Genomic DNA, 18191 nt, shown 5'->3' with positions numbered 1-18191 from the left:
CCATTTCATGTTCGTTCATTAGAAGAAATAAAACGTCGGCATAGAAGGAGTGGTATTTCGGGGCTGCCCTACGCACAGACACAATGGAAAATGCAAATATAATGTAAGTAACTCTTTAGATGAGTTTATACCGCAATTTAATTACTATACAGTAGCTTTAAAGACGGGTTAAGTTGTACTTGTTCATTCTATGTGGCATATTGTTTTGTACCGCGCACTATCTTGGAGAGAACCATCTCCTTTTACGGAAGCACCTCCAAACCTTCCTCTTTGCTTCTGCTTTCTCTCTCCCTCTCCCCTGCTACAACTTGTCCACTGTCTGCGACCTCGGTCCTGGGCCCTTCCACTCTCCACCTGCACTCCCTGTCAACCCCTGCACTGGGGGACTGTCTCAGTATCCTACAGCCCCCCTTGACGTATAAAACCCAGTTGCACTGTCCTAGCTATGAAATAATTTCCAGACCTAATATATAAAATGAATAATTTTAATAAAGATCTGATGGTGAGACTAATTTCCTTTTTTTATGTTTTTCAAATAGATACATCGTGCATTACTGCATGTGTCACGAGTACCAGACACCGGCGGATGGCTTTTTCAATCGCCAGTTGCTTCTCCGCGTGAACAACGTTAGCACCCTGACCATTTTGTGGGACGATCGCCAAGTACAAGTATGCTCTTACGCGGTACTAGCGGCTAGATGCAACATACAGACCGTTGTGGTGCCCTAGTGCCTGGTTGTTGGAATAGCCATGCGATTATCAGTGCGACCGAAGAGCTTATTTTATCGTAAACCAACACCCTGTCTACTGCACACGAACATCGCTTGCCTCAAGACGAAATATTTTGGATCGAGAGCAAATAAAAATGCAAATCGCTGAATATTCTCAAAACATTTGATGTCAAATAAATGTACTTTGCCAAATGTACAATCTTGCCGTTTGCTTTTAAACCACTGTTTCATATTCCGAATTGTGGTGCTGTATTGTGAGATGATCTAAGACCCTGTGTACAGCAAAGGAACATCGTGTGCCTCGAAACGAACTTTTCGGAACGTGAGCAAATAAAAATGCAAATCGCTGAATATTCTCAAAACATTTTATGTCAAATAAATGTACTTTACCAAATTTACAATCTTGCGGTTTAATTTAAAAGTACAGTTTCATATTCCCAATTGTGGCGCACTGTGTTGTTTGAGCTCATCTGTGTTGATTTCCTGGTTCTGTGTGGAGTCGCGTAGAAGACGCCTGGGCGCGTTTGCCTACGCAGCTCAGTCACGTCACGGATAGAGGCGGGGAATATGAATGTTTTGATCAAGTCTGTTTCAGGGGCGGGGGATTTGATTTAGTGCCGCAAAAGCAGGTGAGCCAGGGCGATGCGGCAAGTGAGAGGATTATCATAAAATGGCGGATGTTTTCGAGTGCGTTAATGGACGAAAAGTCGGGTAAGGTCCATAGGAAAGTTTTCTACGATCTACCGATTTATGCTTAAAAACACATGGCCGAACCATAGGAACAATAAAAAAAAAGTCCCGGAACTATCCTTTAACAGGAAAAAGGATACATGTGTGTCTTAGATTATGAGAATACAATATGATTGAAGACACTGTACATTCATAGGTACATAGGGATGCATTGGTACATTGTATATGGGGGAGGGTGGACACAGGGTATATTGGTCGAATATTGACCGGGGGGGGGGCGTGTAGAGGGGTGCCGATCCCCCTCAACTGAGTACAGATAACATCATAGGTAGATCAATGGTTCTATTATTGCAGAAATCAAGGTCATAACACCTTTATTAAAGGTAAAAAGTGCACATGGCATTGCAATATCTGGGTTAAAACAACACAGGAAGGGAAGGGTGCTTTAAGTATCACACATAAATACCATAAATATATAAACATATAATATGAAAAAGAGATACAAAGTGAGAAATGCTTAAATAATTTAATAATGGCTGCCTGAATGGTAGCACAGTGGCAGACTTAGATATATATTTTAAAATGGATGCCCAAGCACAAAATGGATGGTTGCTGGTGTTAAGGACAGGGGTGGAAATCCTGACTCTTGACTCATGCTATTAAGAAATGTTCTTTGGAAGCATCTTGCTGTGAGATAAGTAAGTTTGGGAGGTTAAAAGTGGAACTTGACAGGAAAAGCAGACAAGATTGATGAAGGAGTCAGATAAAGGCAAGGGAAATTAACCATTTGAACAGAACAGCTGCATTACTTGGCATCATAATTGTGTTTATATTTATTTCTCATAAGGGCTAACTAAACTTAGCAGGGCCACTAGAAGTAGATAAGAGATTGCCAGTGATGTGATTAAATGTGTTCCTGGCAAAGGGGGAAGAATGTTGTAATTGTGTTTAGCTGGGTTTAAAATAACCAAACTGGTTCCTCTGGCTAAGAGAACCTATCAGAAGCATACTTTGACCAAGTAGTATTTGCATGAGGGTGTTGCATCATCCAAATAAGCCTATATAAGCAGGTTGAAGGCACAATGTTGCTGTGTGCTTTTCCAGAAGTGTCTTGTAACCTCTAATAAAGACTGCTGTGAGAATCACCCGGGCACCTGTTCTTTTGCTCCTGTCCTTGCCTCAAGATGAATTCACAGATGCCAGAACACTTGATGGGAAGAGATCCCCCTGTACACCAGACACCGATAACACAGACTTTGAGTTCACTTCAATCTCCATTCACACAGGTCCAACCGCTAAGGTGTACCCATAACACACAGACTCAGGGAAGGCTCCAGTCAGTCTGACAGGACACAGCCCCAGCACATGTATGGTATGTACACCCATCAGCCAGTCAGGGGGAAGGAACAGAGGCAGGGCTCCCCAAGACTTTGGGTAAAAAAGGTAAAGGCACTGGGGCCATCTTGCCGTCTGTCAGGAGTCCCCTGATTCCTATGGAAGAGCATGGGTGTCCCAAAAATGGACACTCAGAGAGCACATATAGCTGCCACCAGCCCATACACTGCTCTATGGGCAACACACAAGTTCCTAAAACACATATAAGTGGTAAAAGGGTATACCCCGAACCATGGTTGCCATAGGAGTGTACCCCACCCACGGGTGCCATAAAGGTATCCATTGGGTGGTGTTCACCAAAAGGAAACCATGAAAAGCTGCACTGCCAGCGGTCCAGGCTGGATAAAAGTGGCAGAAAACATAGAGAAAATACACACAGAGAAATGATAGGACAAGGACTGGGAGGCCCTGTCCCTCCTAAAGGCATTTCCAGTATCACACCTTTCATGTGGATATGGACACGCACCCATCTCCTGCCCCCCCCCAGGTGGAATTGTTTTACCCCCAGTCCAGGACCTGACCGGGGTGGTCTGATTTTTTGGTTTGTTATCCCATTGTTTGGGATGGACACATTGTTCTGTTTTTTATACCCCTGTCCTGGATGGAGACATGTGTTTTTTTTCCTCTGTCTGAGATGGACTGTTTTGATTTGTTTTCTTCAACATTGAGAGATGTGCTGTTGCCCTCTCAGGCGAATAACTTATTTATTTATTTATTTATTTATTTATTTATTTATTTATTCATTTATTTATTTATTGCATTTGTTACATGCCCAGACCCTGGGGTATCACGGCGTAGCTAAAGACATCTTTGGCATTGACTTGGAACATTACTTACATATTTGTAGACATACAGTGTTACAAAATAGACATTTTTGCATAGACTTTTAATATACATAGGCAGGAACAGTAAACACTACAGGCATCATAAATCATTTACAAGATCCAGTTAGGGCCTCAGATAGGTGTAAGTCTTTCTAGACCTCGAGAAGCTGACTGGACCTAAAGAGGCTGGCTAACATTGGCTGTTATGTACATTTTCTACAATTGGTTAAATAACCAAGTTTTGAAAGATTTTTTGAATCCGGGGAAGGATTCCTTATTTTTAATGTTTAGTAGGAGGGAGTTCCAGTGTTTGGGGGCCAAAACTTGGAAGCTACTACCTCCTGCTCTGGTACTTTTGTTGCGCTGAACCACGAGGAGCGACTTGTTGTTGGATCTGAGCGTTCTGCTGGATGTTCTTTATGGTGTTATTCATAGAGATAGGTGCTTTTTTAGCGAGGCATTTGTGGGTGACACATACAATTTGAAAATGATTCTGGCCTTGATGGGTAGCCAGTGGGCCTCCCTCCTGATGTTGGAGATATGGTCGGATTTCTTTATACCTAGGGCTGCCCTTAATGCTTTGTTTTGCATTAATTGTAATTTACTTAGGTTGGTGTTGGACGTCCCTAGTAATAGAGCATTGCAATAGTCCAACTTCGATAGAATTAGCGCCCTAGCCAGAGTAATACAATTTGTGGGTGTGAGGAACTGGCTGCCTAAGGCAATTAATTTGGATGTGTATGATGTGGATGACAAAAGTGCAGATATGTGTTTGGCCATGGTAAGGTTGCCATCTAGTTACACTCCTAATGTTTTTACTTGTTTGAGTACTGGAATCAATGTGCCATCGATGTTGATTGAAGAATAGCCTGAGTGGAGGGTGCCTATTTTGGTTTGAGATCCCACAATGAGAATTTCTGTCTTCTCATCGTTAAGGCAAAGGCTGTTCAGAACCATCCAATTTTGGATAATAGCATAGATTTTATTGATGGTGAATGTGTCCTGGTCATAGTTCCCTGAAATTGGTATGAGGATCCGGGTGTCATCTGCAAAGTTGGTGTAGATGACACCCATGTCATCTAATGCCGAAAATAGAAGCTTAGTGTATGCATTATATAGTGTTGGTGAGAAGAATTATCCTTGGGGTACCCAGATGGTGACTAAAATAGGATCAGCAGCATCTTTGCCGATGGAGACTCTGGACGTGTGTTCGGCTAGAAAAGATTCCACGCAAAGTGTATCATTTTAAGAGAATGTAAAATCATTAGCTAGGGTGGTGCATAGTGTTATGGTATACAAGGTCAAATGCTGCAGATAGGTCTAACAGCAACAGTATACAAAGTTTCCCTGAGTCTCTGATGGTGTCCATCTGAATCAATGAGTCCCGTTTCAGTACTATAGTTTGTGATGTCGTCACTGATAGTTGATATGAGGATGAGTCCTCTTTCTGTTGTCACTGTTTAGTGGGCTGCGTCCCACGTGTTGGGAATGGGCGGGGTTTCCGCCAGAACAGTTAATTATGCCCAGATATCGTTTGAATAAAGACGTGTTGCACCCCAGCTCCAGTGTCAGGGTATCCTTGCGTGTGTGAGAGGATACACGAGTGGATGCGTGAGGAGGTCCACCATCACGATATCACATTGGCGACGAGGCGGACACGAGATCCCACCATGCCTGCCATCATCAAGACCACCGCGCTCGTGGTATACTGCCTGATACCACTGGAAGTGCAGGACCCCACCAGTCAGGGAAGGTCGACACAGTGGGTTGGAGCGCGAAGGCTCACCACCGTCGAGACAAGCCCTCCCCTGCGCGAGCATCGCCCGAGCATCGCCCGAGCTCCGGCGCACACACATCCCGCGGGTGGAGCAGCTGCAACGGCTCCCCGCGTGTCGGATTATCCGGGCGGTGGAGAACGGACGTCTCCCGTCAACGAAAACGACAGCGAAGCCAACTGCGCACGCTGGAACACCGGCAGGTAGAGCAGCAACTCCCTGCTCACGCATTCCGGGTGGTAGAGGAGCACTGGGCTCCCGCTGACGGCAACAAGCAAAAGACGAGCGGTGGAGGAGCAAACCTCCCACTCCAACGAGACCACTTCAAGGGGTAAGCACAAGAGCTCCATTTTTTTTTCTCACCTCCACAAGGCCCATCAGCGCATGCAACACCACCATGGCTGCAGATCAGGGCCATCAGCAAAAACACTAGGCCTCACAGGCCCGCCAACACGCAACACAGCGCCCCCCCGGTTGGCGCGTAAAAATTGCAACGCACAGGGCGGGAAAGTGCCTGCAAGCTGCTTACAAACCAGAACAGCGCCCTCTTCTGGCACCAAGCCCCCACCGCACTGGGCACGACGCGCACGACGCGCCCAACGCGAGCCACTGTCAAGCTCACAATGCAGCGCAGCGCAATGAGAAACTCCTAAAATCAGCTCATGAGTGATTTGGAAGGGGAACCACTGGCAGCCCCCACAGCCCCAGCTCAAGCCCTGAGCAGCTCGGAAGAGGAACCACTGATAGTCCCTGTGACTCCAGCCAAAACAGAGCACAGAAAGATGACAGATAGCCTCTTAGCTCAATTGCCGGCAAACTTTGACCTCACTGACACTGGCACCCTCGGGTCGAGGTGGAAAAGATGGCTGAGGGATTTGAAGTATGCTTGAAGGCGGCCGGACCGCTACAGGATGAACAGAAACTAAATCTATTAAACCATGCCGTAGGATCCAACGTGCGAGACATCCTCGACGAAATACCGGAAAACACCATTGACACCTATACCAAGTTAAAGACAACACTCACGGAATATTTCACACCCCACACTAATGTAGACTATGAACGACATGTATTCCACACCACCAAGCAGATCAAGGGAGAGACCATAGATGCTTCGTCATGAGGCTACGAGCAAAAATGAAACACTGTGACTTCAACAACTACCCCAATGAGGAGGCCCTCAGGTCGCAAATCATTGTGGGATGTGAAAGCGCTGATTTTTCGCAAACGGTTGTTACAACAACCGAGAAGCTTAGACAAAATCCTGCGTTTGGCCCGGTCAGATGCCGCACTCACAGCGCAAGTAGAGGGCCTAGATGAAATAAAAATCACACATGGGAAACACGAAAGCCTGAACAAACTAGAAGGGATGGCGAAAACCAACAGCGACCCGTTCTGCTATCGATGTGGACACGAACACCCCCATGAAGGGACATGCCCCCCATGGCCCAGACATGCTCCGCATGCGGTGGTGAAAACCACTACAAGGCCGTGTGCTTCATATTACGCAGCAAGATGAAGGGGGCAGGGAGAAGTGGAAAGCCCACAAACGAACTGGACCAAAACCCACTCACCCAACATCACCGAGTCACCCATCAACCTCATGAACAAGGACGTCACAGATACCCCGATGAACAAGCAGAAAGGAGACAAGACAGAAGGGGGTGGAGAGAGAGCAAAACCACGCCACACAAAACAAGGAGAAGACCCAGGAGGTACGTGCGGTGCCTCATAGAACAGTCACAATCAGAAAGCATGTCAAGTACATCCTCGGAAGAGAGAACCCGCAGGCCGCAAAAACATCAAGAGACACCGAGAAGAAAGGGATACTTATATGCTCTTGGAAACAATACGGCAAAAGAACACAGCCCCGTTCTGAGAATACAGTCAATAAAGCCACAGCCAAATTTCTGATAGACACCGGAGCCACCGTGAATGTAATAAGTGAGGAGGTCTATGAAAGCATACCAAATGCCCCGTGCCTACAGCCAGCAAGAGCCCTCATCTACCCATATGGCTCAAAAACACCACTGGCATGCAAAGGATTCTTCATGGCCACATGTCGATACAAAGAACATGAGAGGGACATCCCCATGCATGTGCTAGAGGCTGCCACTGAGAGCGGATACATTCTAAGCTATCGAGCAGCCATTGAGATGGGACTTATTCACATCTTATATCGCATCATGGTGCACAAGTACTTAGACCTAACGGCGAGCATCAACCAAGTTTTCCCAGCACTGTTCAAAGGCCTCGGAAAACTGAAGGACAGGCAGATTGAGCTCCATATCGACTCCAGTGTCCCACCAGTAGCACAGCATTACAGGGGCATCCCCATCAACATTCAACAGCAAGTGGAAAATGAGCTAGCCAAACTGCTCGAGGCAGACATTATTGAGCCAGCAGAAGGCCCCACACCGTGGGTCTCCCCTATAGTGCCGGTGCCCAAGAGAGACTCCCCAGACATCAGGATTTGCGTTGACATGAGGAGACCAAACGAGGCCATCCTGAGGGAACCACACCAAGCTCCGAGAATAACGGACATGGTACATCTTTTGAATGGAGCGACTGTGTTCTCCAAGCTGGACTTAAACAAAGGCTACCACCAGCTGGAACTCAGCAAAAACTCCAGGTATATAACAACATTTGCCACTCACCTGGGCCTATTCCGTTACAAACGGTTGAGTTTCTGAGTGTCCTCCGCAGCAGAAATTTTCCAAGCAGAAATTCACAGTGTCATCAAACACTTGCCCAACTGCTTGAACTATAGCGACGACATTTTAGTCTTCGGACAAACTCAAGAGCAACACGATGACACACTGATGAGAGTTTGCATGGCCCTTGAAGAAGCCCAGCTAACGTTGAACAAAGAAAAATGTGAATTTCGCAAGAAGACACTCAGGTTCTTCGGACACATATTTTCTGAAAAGGGAATGACAACAGAGCCCGAAAAAGTAAGCGCACCACGCGAAGCTGAACCACCCGCGACAACCTCAGACCTCAGATCCTTCCTCGGACTTGCAAGCTACTGCACAAGGTACATACGAGATTTTGCGTCCATCAGCGAGCCCCTCAGAGCCCTCGCCAAGTTAAACACCGAATTCGTCTGGTCTCCCAAATGCCAAGAAGCATTCCAAATCATCAAGGACCGCATCTCTGATGCCCGCAACATGGCCTATTTTGACCCCAAGAAGAACACAGAACTCATCGTGGACACCAGTCCCGTCGGATTGGGTGCCTTTCTCACACAATTGGACAACAGAGAGGGGGGTGGGGTGCTCATAGTATGCTACGCCAGTCGAATCCTCTCCAAAACTGAACAAGCCTACTCGCAAGCAGAGAAAGAAGGACTGGCGGTCATCTGGGCCTGCAAGCATTTTCACCTTTTCCTATACGGAAAACCTTTTGTGGTGGTAACAGACCACCAGGCACTCGTTTTCATCTATGGCAATCCTCAGGCGAAAATGCCGCCAAGAATAGCTAGGTGGGCACTTCGATTACAGGACTATCAATTTACCATCATACTCAGGCCAGGGAAGGAACAAAACCCTGCAGACTTTCTCTCCCGCCACCCAAGTGAAAAGAGTGGACCAGAAACATCCATCGCTGATCAGTATATCCGATACGTCATTCACAACAACACACCGCAAGGGCTTGACATGGATCAAATAACAAGGGAATCCAACGCAGATCAAGGAATACAAATCATCCTAAGATGCCTGGAAACTGGGAGATGGAAACATGCAAAGCAGATCCGCGAAGCAATGAATGAAGACACTAAACAAGACATCACATGCTTCTTAGCGGTAAAAGAAGAACTCGCAAAGTCAGAGGAAGGACTCCTGCTAAAGGGGACCAAACTCGTCATCCCGAGAAGCCTACGACAGAAGGTGCTAGAACTAGCACACCAACGGCACCGGGGCATTGTGTCCACAAAAAGGATGCTAAGACAAAAACTCTGGTTTCCCCAACTGGACACATCAGTGGAAGAGCTCTTGAAGAAGTGTCCCACCTGCACCATCATAAAGCCGCACACATTCCCTGAACCACTAAGCATGACTGCGCTGCCTGAAGGAACTTGGGAAGAAATAGCCGTCGACCATTTCGGGCCCTTGGAAGGGGGTGATTACATATTGGTAGTCGTAGACGAATATTCAAGATATCCCGACTTGCAGATAGTTCCGTCCACCTCCGAACATCATACCATCCCAGCACTGGACAGGATGTTGGCAACCTACGGAATACCCAAAGTAGTCAAGTCCGATAATGGACCCCCATTCACTGGACAAGACTTCCAAAGATTTGCAGAATACATTGGTTTTCGCCACAGGAAAGTAACACCGTTGTGGCCTCAGGCAAACGGTACAGTAGAACGGTTCATGAGCAACATCAAACGCACAACACAAATTGCGCGCCTCACAGGGGAGCATGTTGAAAAACTGCTATGCCAACTCCTGCGAGACTACAAGAACACCCCACACAGCACTACTGGGAAGTCACCATCAGAAGTGATGTTCGGACGGATGATTAGAACACGACTACCCCATGTAGCCGCTGATGAGGACCACTATGAGGACGACGCTGCCATGAGAACAAGGGACACCATCATGAAGGAGAATATGAAACAAGCTGCCAACACCGCTCGCCGGGCCAGAGGAAATGACCTGACACCGGGGGACATGGTAGTGGTCCGACAACCTCAACCACGCAAAAACATGGCGCCTTTCAATGAAGAGCCATTCATCATTGTCAAGAAGAAAGGGTCCCTCATCACCGCGGAAGGAGACCGCCGGTCCATAACTCGAAACGCTTCTCATTTCAGAAAGATGCCTGGTCCTCAGTACGCCGGTGACACAAGCGTGAGTGACACGTTCTCTCAGTGGGACGCTCCCTATGACGGAGAAAGGGAAGACTCTGGAAACGACATGGCATCTGAAGAATGGACAGAGTCATCTCCAAGAGTGAACTATCGACCACAGAGAGCAAAAAAAAAACCTCATCGCCTCATTGAAGAAATGGACTGAGAGCGTAACTAAAAGTTTAGTAACGGGTGGGTGTGATGTCGTCACTGATAGTTGATATGAGGATGAGTCCTCTTTCTGTTGTCACTGTTTAGTGGGCTGCGTCCCATGTGTTGGGGATGGGCGGGGTTGCCGCCAGAACAGTTAGTTATGCCCAGATATCGTTTGAATAAAGACGTGTTGCACCCAGGCTCCAGTGTCAGGGTATCCTTGCGTGTGTGAGAGGATACACGAGTGGATGCGTGAGGAGGTCCACCATCACGATATCACATGGTTAGGCCTGAATCCAGATTGTCTAGCCCCCAAGAGCTGGTTATGTTCGAAATGGGTTTGGATTTGTGAATATACTATTTTATCAATGATCTTAAGCAAGAATGGGACCGTAGTTATTTGTCGGTAAATTGTGGGTACAGTTGGGTCAAGGGTTGGTTTTTTTTAGAAGTGGGGTGGCCCAAGCTTCTTTGATACTGGTTGGGACCATATTTCTGTTGAAGGAAGCATTGACAAAATTAGTGATAATAGGGGTGAGGGTAGATGCACATGATTTGACTAAGTGGGCTGGCAAGTTATCCCATTTGCATTTGGAGGCTTTTAGTTTGGCAATAGTATTAGTTACTAACTCTTGGGTCACTGGGGTGAAATGGAATAGTGGCATGTCATTATCATTGGATTTAGTGTTATTCAGGACATTTTTTCAGCTATTTATTTTCTTTTAGAGACTATTTTCTTTCGCAGCGAAACGATTTTGGCAGCTAGTGCATCTTGAATGGTTGGCTGGGTTGGTGGCTGGGATAGGGTTTTCCAGCTCTCTGAGAATGGAGAACAACTCTTTTGAATCCGAGGAGGATTGCTAATGCGAGTGTTATATGCATTTGTTTTATGAGTGATAATTGCCTCTTTATAAATGTTGTTTGCAGCATTAAAGGAAATAGCGGAGTCTGTAGTGGAAGATTTTTTGTGGATATATTCAAGCGATCGTTTAATTCGCCTTAGCGATACTAGATCGTTGTTGAACCAGAAGCATGTTCTTTTATCAGCATGTTGCGTTTTAGTTGTTAGTGGTGCTAATGAATCAATGGTGGATGTGAGGCACTTATGGTAGGTGTCTGCCAGGAGGCATGGGTTGTCACTAGTGACCAAGATAGTTGCTAAGGCTTTACTAAGAATGGGGGTTAAGATCTCAACTGTGAGCTTGCGAATGTTTCTAGTTTCATAAGTATGCATTGTCTTGGTCTTGGGAGGGTATATTTCATTGCAAGTAAGGGTGAAATTTACACTATGATGGTCTGTCCAGTCAAGGGGTATGATTGACTCAATAGCTACTGTAATGTTAAGTGAGAGTATCCAATCCAATGTTCTACCCTTGATGTGGGTAGCGGCATTCACAAGTTCTATGACATTAATATCTTTAAGGGCAGTTGAAGGGCTTCTGCTTTGTGGTCTTGACTATCATTAAAACCTAAAGTGAGGTCACCAAGGATAATACATTTGGTTTAATGAGTGGGGCTTGTAACAGTGATATATCTACGTCTGGATGGGAATTGGTATTGGGTGATCTGTAGATCACCACGAGGTTGATGGTAGTTTTTATGGTTGGTAGCGAATTTGACTAAGAGGATTTTGTAACCTTCTATGTCTTCGAGGGGGCATGATCTAATTGTAGGTCAGTCTTACCTATAATGGATACGCCACCTCCATGAGTATTGGATCTATCAGCCCTGAGGATGATATAGTCTGGTGGGATGGCGAGAGCTAACAATGGTCCAGATGCTAGTGTAGCCAGGATTCTGTGACTATTAGGAAGTCCAATTGTTGTTCAATAATGAGGTCATGTATCTCGATGGCGTGGGCTCCTATTGACCGGGCATTGATGAGGGTACCTTTGAAGTTGACTAGTGGCTCAATTTTAGGTGCAGTGTGGGTAGTCAGAGTTTGTGCATCTAGGAGACTGACAGATTGTTTGGTAGTCACTGCTGCAGGTGTCTTGTAATATTTATAGTGAAGGTTGGGGATGGGCTTGGTCTGTATGGGAGTAGCTATGACTGGACAATGATGGAAAGTACTTGCTTTAGTATGTGATCTTATACGAAAAAGTCTATTGTTGCCTTGAATAGGGATAGGCTTGGTCTGTACGTACGTGGCTGTGGCTGGATTGTGGTGGACAGTGAATCATCAGTGGTCATTGGTGTTTATTTCGGAGCCATCCTATATGAGGTGATAGTGGGATTTGAGTTATTGATGCTTCTGGTAGCACTGGGGGTGTTGGCATGGACTTGGCTAGGTGAGAATGGTGCGGTAGAGGGTAGGAATGGAGTGGGGGCAGGGGATGGGATGATGTCAGTGGCATCCTAGTATGGTTAGGCAATTTCTATGGCTGATAAAAGGGCTACCTGTACAAGGTAGAGAATTAAGTACAACACAGAATGGAACATGGTGGCAAGTAGCCAGCCTGACATGACTATATTCTCTATAGAGATGTGACAAAGATAGTTCTACGGCATATGTAGCATCAGTGGTAAGTCATGTATGTAATCACCAACACATTACTATGAATATGGTATGGGATTAGTTAGACTACTGGCATTCCATTTTGTTGAAAGGCAATATGAAAATACAATTCATTATTCATTTGTACAAAGCATAGTGTCCATTAGAGTAGCAATCAGACTAGTATACTGAGCTTAGGAGTGCACAGTTAACAAAATAGTACCGTAGTTTATAATTAGTTGCTCAGTAATCTAACAGACTACATTTCAAACTGACATCTGTAGAATGTAGTAAGCATTTCGAGTTAGCATAGGTAAAGCGGCGCTGTGCGTATCATATTAACATGGATAAGGCAGCATAATGCATCACAGTTTACCGTGAATAGTACTTTATGTGAAATTGGTTAAGCCACAAGAGGTTGAGGTTACTCGAAAATCGAGCTGACCCCTTAAAAGGTGACCAGGCTGTGGTAGATTAGAGGGAGAGTCTATCAGGACACAGTGTGTCTGAGTCTCAAGTCGTACCGGCCAGCACGGAAAAGTAGTGCGAAGAGTTACTTGAAATGGGTTGGGTGGATTACACAACAACAACGGGCAATGTTCAATGTAAAATGTATCATCAAGTCAATATACTAGAGGTACGGGAGCATAGACGAGTGCGACATGATTAGGGCTCACCTGCCAAGCACACGTTGCGCCATAGTACAATTAGAAGTGGTTAGCAGAGGTCAGATAATAGGTCGCTGCGATTTGGGCATTCGAGTTTAGTGAGCTGTTAAAGCCTACGAGCACTCACAGCAGAGATCTGGCTCCAGGACACAAATGATGGGGGAGATAAGGGATCACAGCAGAAAGCTGCAAACCGGCTGCTAAAAGGATGTTAACAGGGCCTTTCTCCTTGCCTTCTTCCGCTGCTGGCATCCGCCTGCCAGTGATGCGGGTTGGCCCAAGAAAGGAGGTAGTTGCCTAGCAACCTGAGACAGCCTCGCTTTCAGCCCATGTTGCGCCGGCCATTTTGGGTTGGGTGGCGCAGTGCAAAAACAAAGTGAATGTCGATTAGGGCTATTTGAAACACTGCAGATCATATGAGCAGCAATCTCAGCAATCCAATTGAAGATATGGATAATTTCAGGAACTCAGGGTTGAGGCAGCGTGGTGGTCATGTACGATCAGGCCATCCACGCATTTCAGATCAGCTGGGATGCAGCCATGTTCAGTGGTGTGAGCTGTCATGGTTGACTTGATTACAACAGGATCACATGTGCAGGTAGCAATGGGTTAATAATCTTATTGAACATATTTGCATGTAGGCAAATTTGCTATATGGTTAGTGTCATGTTGTTGCATTGATCCTGATTCATCCAGTGACTGCATCCCATGAGAAATCTTCCCATCACCCTTTCACCTCCCTAGTCCCCATGCCCTCTGCCAGGCACTGGCCCTCCAGTCACAGATGTGGATGTACACTTTCTGTTGGAGTTGATGAGGGAATCACATCAGGGTAGCTCTGTCAACAGGTACGGTTGAGCACTGTCAATCGTGTAATGTCTGCATTAGTGGCCACTACAATCTCTGCATGGATTCTCACATATTTGATTTTCTGCGGGTGTAATCATTTTGTCACAGTGAATGTCAGTGCAGATGTGTGTTTGTATCCTTGTGCATCCATTTGTGTGCATTGTTTTTCAGGTTGAACTTCCACATTGGACAGCCAGATAATAAGAAAGTGCAGCACTTATCACACGTGAGCCATTGCCAGTATTTTCAACATTAAACATCAACATCCTCATTCACGTCTTGCATTCTTTGAACATCTGGACTCTGTTTTTTGATTGTTCACCTCTTGCCTCACTGCCAATTACAATGGCCCTCATTACAACACCGGTGGTAACCAATGGCGCTATTAGCACCATGGTTGCTGCCGGTATTGTAACGAGTCCGCCAATGGTAAATGGGGAAATACCGCCCCATTCCAAGGTTGGCGGGGCGGTAATTCCCCATTTACCATTGGCCCTTCCCCATTCCCATATTTGCCCCTTAGGGCTCAATGGGACTGGGGAAGGCGGTAATTACGGTACAAAAAATTGCGGTACCGTAATTACCTTGGAAGTCCCTTTGCGGGTCCCTACTTTAACGGCTGGTCCAGACCAGCCGTTAAGGTCGGGAGCCGCAAAGGGACCTCGTAATCAGGCGTTAAGGGTTTAACGGCACCAACACCTTTTACGGCACCATTAAACCCTTAACACCAGGGTCGTAATGACCCCCAATGTCTTCTTTCTGCCACCGTTCTTCTCCACCCACCCTATGTGCCCTACGGGGCCCTGCATGTGTACTCCCTGAACTCCACTCTATGCCAATATCGACTCAGAAGACCTGCCCTCCTGCAAGATCACATCTTACTCACACATCCATTAGCAGGTCTACACAGACTCATCTGCTCCCAGATCTGTCCATGTGTCTCCATTGACTACACATGACAGGTTTAGCACACTTGGTGCATCTAGGTTTGTACTGGTTTGCATATGTGGAACCATGTCAGACTTTACCTTTGTTCCCCAATCAAGTCACTTGTTTTTCAATGTTGTTTACTGTATCTTCTCTCCTCCTCAATGTATTGCATGACTTGTATTTCCATTACTTGTTGTTCAGATCCAGTACTGTGAGTGACTGCATGGTATGTGTGTGTACAACGTGGGGACATGCATTTGGTACAATGTCTGCTTCCCTGAGCTTCTGTTTATCTGTTATCCCTGTAGGTGTTGCCACTGCACCCTAGGATCCCTGTGTTCTTCATGGGAATGTCTTGTCCAAGGTGTGTGGTCTGTTGGTGGGTGAGACAACAGCTAGGGATTGTTGTCATGTCTATTTCCTGTGGTTTCCTACGGGGGGTATGTGGTTGGTGCAGTGTCTGGAGTTGTGGTTGATGGGACTTATTTGTGTGGATGTTGCAGACGTGAGTCTCTTTCTGGTTTACATTACATGTCATGGTGGGTTGAGCATGTTGTTTTTGTGATGAGGACCTGAGGATTGTTTCACAGTGTTCCCTTTTCGCTCACCGCCTATTGTCCTTTTTGAGTCCCAAGATGTGCTATTTTCCCATCAATGTTCCCTCCATGCTCTCAGTCCTGTCTTTCTGTCTCTGTCTTCCTCTCTTTAACCCCTTCTCTCTGTCCTCACCCAATGTAATGGCCACCTTCTCTCTCCTCATCTCGCCACCAGCCAGACTTCTCCTTGCACCACAATTCCCCTATCCCCCCCTCTCTCTCTCCACTCCGCATCTACACATTGATCTTTCTGTGTTCTATGTCCCTCTTGCCCTCTGTCATTCTTCACATCAGCTCCCACATGTGTACTTCCACTCCTCAGACCTTCACCTCATAACTTGGTGTCCTTTTATTCCTAGGCATCCATGGGTGACCCAAAAACACATGGAACACCTAACAGTGGGTGTGCAGAACTTGTATGCCTGCAATCAATGGCCCGACTTGTGCCTGCATCCCGAGGATGACTGACACCTGTTTCCAGAGTGCACGTCATGCTGTGTTTGAAATCTGTTTGCGTCACTGCCAGTGATTTCTCTATCAATGTGTTTGGATGTTGTGAGGTTGATAGTTGCTCACACCCTGTTATTTGGAGTTCTGGAAATTGATACTGGGTGGTCCATGGGATTACCTTGTTCCATACAGAGTTATGAATGCTGTCCAGTTTCTTAACTTTAATGCAAAGTACTTTGCAAGCTAAGAATGTTGTTTCAGGGGGAATGCTGTGGATGCGAGACAGGTGGGAACCTTGTTCAGGTAAGTTCAAGCCACTCAGGGGGGCACATGTTGTGGCGTAGTTTGAGGCAGGGAGGCTGGCAGTGTGTAAGGTGATTTTTTTTGCCTTGGACTGAGTTGAGTGGGTCTGAATTCATGGGTGCGGGGATACATGGTGAGGGTAGGCTGGTGAGTCTATGCCCGCTGTTTTTGCAGGGTAATAAGGGAGGGCACTAGTTGTGAGGTGATTGTTGTGAGGGAGGCTGTCCCTGTGGGGCCTTTATCATTGAGTTATTCTGAAGCGAGCCGGTCCGGCTGCATGGGTGCAGGGACACAGGGTGACGGGAGTCTGGCAAGGGATCGCTTGTAGTTTTTCCATGTGTCTTGCCTGCCGTGCAGCATCCCGTTCACTCAGCTTTTCATGGCATGTCTACCCAGTCTGGAAGTCCACTCCAGGTACATCTGCCCCTTCTGGGGGTGCTATCTCAAGTAAACTCCACACACAGCACAGCATTGCAGGCCATTTGGAGGATGCCATGTTCACCCCAGACACCAGGCACATTCCATTGTCCTGGTGTTGTTATTTACCATGGGGACATGTACCATGCATGTTACACCAGCAGATATGTTACTACCTGTTGACAGCTGCTCATTGCATCTCAATGATCCCTTCAGTTCCCGGCTGACTGGACCCCATTCAGTCCAGTCTCTCAGAACTCTGCCTTCCCTTCCACTTGCCTGTTTCCTGGTCCCTTTTGTGTGCCCGCTCCTTGACCTCCTTTTCTCATTCTTTACTCTTGCCTACTTGTTACTTTTATGTCAGTTGCCTCTGTACCCTGCCTTCCTCTATGACTGCTGCCTCTTTGCCCAGCTGCCTTCTGCCAGATCATATCTTCACTGCAATTGATGAGATGTTTGTATTCTGTTGTCTCGGACATACCATCTTCGGCTCCCCTGACAGTGTTTAATAAACTATCAGGTTGCCACGTTAATCAGGGGATGCCATATGTGGCATTGGGAGTGCTTCCAAGGGGAACTTGGGTTTCCAACCTCTCAGTGATCTCTAGTTGGGAGTCCTCTCAGTGTCATCCTGACTCTAGCCAGATAAGAGTATTCACAATTACCCATCACCAGAAAAAAGGGGTAAGTGGTGCATGTTCTTTCCCTGCATTGTTCTTTCCTTGCATGGTACTCAGGGGGGCAAGCAGTGTAGGTGTCGTGGGTGGTGAAGGTGTCAATGTGTGGGGTATTTTAATTGCCTTGGCCTGAGAAGGGTGGGTCTGGCTGCATGGGTGCAGGGAAACACAGTGATGGGTGGCAGGAAAGTTGCTGCTTGCATTTATTGCATGGCACTCATGGGGGCACATGTTGCAGTTTCATTGGGTGCATGGATGTGTTTCCTGCTATGATCTTGTCTTGTTTTTTGTATACTGAGGCATTCTGCGAGGGAAGATGGTTGCTGATGTTCTGGAGTACAGTGCTGTAGCATGCCATCGCGCAACACGTCAGCAGAG

The 18191-nt window shown here is 46.6% G+C and overlaps 1 long non-coding RNA gene across 1 annotated transcript in view; it reads right to left on the bottom strand.

The window, feature by feature from the left end:
- LOC138481645 (uncharacterized) overlaps window positions 1-13834 on the bottom strand; it is a 306558-nt gene extending 292724 nt beyond the window's left edge. The window contains exon 1 of the long non-coding RNA XR_011274307.1: window positions 13601-13834. This is a non-coding gene — a long non-coding RNA (uncharacterized lncRNA). The remainder of the gene's footprint in view (window positions 1-13600) is intronic.
- Window positions 13835-18191: the final 4357 nt, after the last annotated feature.

The sequence above is a fragment of the Ambystoma mexicanum genome, chromosome 5p (assembly GCF_040938575.1).
Source record: "Ambystoma mexicanum isolate Mex_15411 chromosome 5p, UKY_AmexF1_1, whole genome shotgun sequence".
Lineage (NCBI taxonomy): Eukaryota > Metazoa > Chordata > Amphibia > Caudata > Ambystomatidae > Ambystoma > Ambystoma mexicanum.
The sequence above is the reverse complement of the archived record's forward strand: the minus strand, read 5'-3'. Positions and strand labels throughout refer to the sequence as shown.